Source organism: Choloepus didactylus, chromosome 10 (assembly GCF_015220235.1).
Source record: "Choloepus didactylus isolate mChoDid1 chromosome 10, mChoDid1.pri, whole genome shotgun sequence".
Taxonomy (NCBI): domain Eukaryota; kingdom Metazoa; phylum Chordata; class Mammalia; order Pilosa; family Megalonychidae; genus Choloepus; species Choloepus didactylus.
In genome coordinates, this window is record NC_051316.1 from 119,921,819 (window position 1) to 119,925,979 (window position 4,161).

Consider the following 4,161-nt stretch of genomic DNA (forward strand, 5'->3'; position numbering starts at 1 on the left):
TATGATTACTGTCCACAACACACAATGAAACAGACTGGAATATGGAAGGCATTCATGCATAGAAAGAAATTTATGCACAAAAATCAAACTTACCTTGACATTTTTACCATGTACGTTGATCAATGAGTCATAATTCCATTCATTGTTGGATTAATTTTACCGCTGCCACCATCTGAATCTGTGCCAGATGAAATGAAGAACCCTAGGGTAAAGCCTGTAATAAAACATTGGTTTTAGAAACTTCACATCAGGAATATGTCCTCAACAGCAGGACAGATTACTTCTAGATCAACGTCTGATCATAGATAGATCATCACACATTAGGTATGGGGCATAGGTACATCCAACATTCCCAGTTTCATTGGATTATAGCCACCTGCCTTGTTGCAGATGTCAGAACTTCTAGCAAACACTCTTTTCATTCCAACCTTAAAAATGATTCATCCGGTAATTTGAAACATCTGTTGCCTGGCACTGAATATATTTTAGGATGTCTTCTTCTGACATCCTGAAAACAGATGACATGAATAAGTATAACCAGACATTTGTGTCAGAATTTCTTCTTCTGGGACTTTTGGGGCATCCAAATCTTGAGATCATTTTCTTTGCTCTGCTTCTAGTGATGTATCTAGTGATTCTACTTGGCAACAGTGTAATAATCATAGCAAGCATCTTTGATTCTCGCCTTCATACCCCAATGTACTTCTTCCTGGGAAACCTCTCTTTCCTTGATATCTGTTATACATCTGCTGCCATTCCCTCAACATTAGTGCCCATTATTTCACAGAAAAGAACAATTTCCTTCTCTAGCTGTGCAGTGCAGATGTTCCTTGTGTTTGCCATGGGGTCAACAGAGTGTTTGCTCCTGGGCATGATGGCTTTTGACCGCTATGTGGCCATCTGCAATCCTTTGAGGTACCCCATCATCATGAGCAAGGTGGTGTATGTGCTGATGGCTTCCTCATCCTGGCTCTCTGGTGGAATCAACTCAACTGTGCAAACAGCTCTTGCCCTGCGGCTGCCCTTTTGTGGGAATAATATTATCAATCATTTTGGATGTGAAATCTTGGCTGTCCTCAAGTTAGCTTGTGCTGACATATCCCTCAATGTTGCCACCATGCTGGTGTCCAATATGGTCTTCCTGGTTCTTCCACTGCTGGTCATCTTCTTCTCCTATATTCTCATCCTCTACACCATCTTGAGAATGAAGTCAGCCACAGGGAGACGCAAGGCCTTTTCCACCTGCTCTTCACATCTGACTGTGGTGATCATATTTTATGGTACCATTTTATTTATGTATGCCAAACCTGTGTCTCAAGACCAGTTTCAAAGTTCAGACAAGCTCATGTTCCTGTTTTATGGGGCAATGACCCCCATGCTGAATCCTATCATCTATAGCTTGAGGAATAAGGATGTAAAATCTGCTGTGAAATATCTGTTGACCTGCAAATCTATCCAATAAGAAACCTGGAAAATAAATCATCCTGATAAAGCAGAATTTCAGCCTTATTAGAAAAATCAATGAGGAACTTCCTTGAGGAAACTACCGTTAGGAAGAGATATGTTTAGTCTTTGCCTTCACTAGCCTTGCTTACCTAGAATCACTGAGAATTGTAGTCTTCTATCAACTCAGCTTCCAACCTGTTCTGATGCAGATTTCACAAAGACAATGAATTCTTTTAGAATCTTGTCTTTGGCAATATCTGGAATGTGTATTCTAGTGTACTATGTGGCAACATAAGGAAAAAATTACACATGCAATTCAGATATTGACAGACAGAGATAGAAATTCTGCTCACCACAGACTGACTAAATGGTACTAGATGCTCTTTAAGTGGAAAATCAGAGCATTATCTCTCTTAACTCTTTGTGTGCTTCTTAAAACTGGAAATTCTATTGCACGGGTCTGTGAGTGTATGTGTGTGTTTGGCTAGAATATGAGTTTTCTTGTTTCTTCAATCCCATTTAGACACTTATATGAGACTTCTTTTCATGATCTAAGCACGTTTGGAGGACATTTATTTTTTAAACTGCCCTTCAGTTTGCTTTTGTCAGATATTTGCACATGATTTCATCAAGATATGCTTTTTTTCTTTTTTGGCCAAAGGTAACAAATTTTTTTCTTTCCCCTTAGTGCCTTATATAAGCAGGTACTTGATACTCATTTTTTTCATTACTGGAGATATTAACTTGGATCATTTTGTTAAAATGCTGTCTGCCAGGTGTTATCTCCCCTATATTTACTCTTTTTTCATTTGTATCTAATAACATCATGTGGGAAGATATTTTGACCCTATGTAAATACTCTGACATTAAACATTCACCCACCAGTTTTCGCAGCCATTGATGTTTCTTACCTTAATCAGTTCTATCAGTTGTCATATGGTGATTTTCTGTTTTCTAACGCCATCATTCCTTTTTCATTTAGCCATTACCATTTTTCTCTAAGGAAGAGCTTTCTCTTCTACCTCACTTTTTATATCTGTCAATTCACTTAAATTCAGTTGGATCCAATGGTTCTTATTTTATTCAGTGAGTTACACTACATTATTACAATTATAATTTTAATGCTCAATTTCCCCCAGGTTTTATCAATGGCATCCTCTTCAAGCTAGATCCTGTTTCCTTTTGGCAGGTTCCCATGAATCTGGAGCACTTCTTCACTTCCTGGCTCAAGATCAGCTCAAGCCCTGGGATTGGTCTTATCTCCAGGAAGCCTTGGTTTCTTTTATTGGAGAGTATATTTAAAAATGAAGACCTGAGCCCTCGGTATGCTAATTGCTATGTGTCATTTTTTTAGGTCCTCTCAGCAAACATTATTATGAAATAAATGTATGTATATACATACACCAATACCTGTTTTAATATCTGTATGTGTATATATGTTTAAAACCAAGAGTTTATACTGATATATTCAATTTCAATCCTGTACCACAGGTTTTACTCTATCCTTCCCCTTTCTGTATTTTTACTTTATTTCTTGAGCAATAAGAAATCTGTATCTCACTACTTTAAATTATTGCTTAATCTTAAAAAGTATAGAAATAGTTTCAATTTGTTACTATATGCCACTGGGAAAAACTAAGAGGATTTGTACAATTTCCATTACTCAATAGCCCCTCCTAGGATTGACGTCTTATTTCTTTACTTAGGTGAAGAAATTGCCAGGTCTCATCAAGTCTGAGTGAAAAGAAATCCATTCTTTCCAGTTTTGGTGCCTGGATATTTTATCTCTTCACTCTTAGAGAAGATTTTATATAGAACATATCAGGGAGCTTCTTTTTGTCCTGCTTTCCTGTGTTTGGTCTCATGTACGTGCTGTCAGTAGTGTACTGAGGATCCCCCACTGGCCTTTATCATGTCTTCTGCACTGCCTGTGAAACATGTGTGTACCATTTCCTTCAAGGAATTGAAATCTACACCACGGTAGAAAACATCCTTCTTACTTTTCTGTATCATGGCACTATCTGAAGATGAGCTTCAGAAAGGATGGTAGCTCAGCAAATACACTTGTGATCAGATGGACAATACTGTTTAATGTGCTATTCTCCATTACTTTTCATGTGAAGGTCTGTCTGTACAACCCAAAATGTTTAAAACCCCAACATAAATGTAGTTTTTCTTCATGAAGTCACTTAATTCAGAACACAGAAAAATTTGAATTAACAAATCAAAATACAACCTTCTCTGCTGAATACATTTAGTGAACTCAATGAACATTTATTTAAGCACTTATTTTCTGTGAGGCTTTGTGACTAGTAGCTGAACAATAAAAACTGAGTAAGATATGGGGTTGTCTTCAGATAGAAGGTTGTTTGCCTTTGAGAGACAACTAGGTAAACACTCCATGCACCATATGCAAATTGAAGCAAATGCAATGTAGACTTGAAGTGAGAGTTAAAAATCAAAGTCAGTAAAAGGTCCTGACAGGTAACATGACAGAAGGAAGACTTCTTAGTATGAATGGCCAGATATACTCAGTCTGGGTCAGAAGACAACAAAAATTAGTAGGGACCTGGGCCACTCACCAAGTGCACCAGTGCAAAGGCCACCAGTGACACTGCAGTCTATGCAATGTGCCTCTTGGACATACAACATGATGTAAATGATGCCCCTGCATTTGAGCAATGGGATGATGCAGGTGAAGAATGTGAACCATGA

The 4,161-nt window shown here is 37.9% G+C and overlaps 1 pseudogene; it reads left to right on the forward strand.

Annotated features, from left to right (window-relative positions):
* The first annotated feature begins 435 nt into the window (after window positions 1-435).
* Window positions 436-1,462, forward strand: LOC119545370 (annotated as a pseudogene).
* The last annotated feature ends 2,699 nt before the right edge of the window (window positions 1,463-4,161 follow it).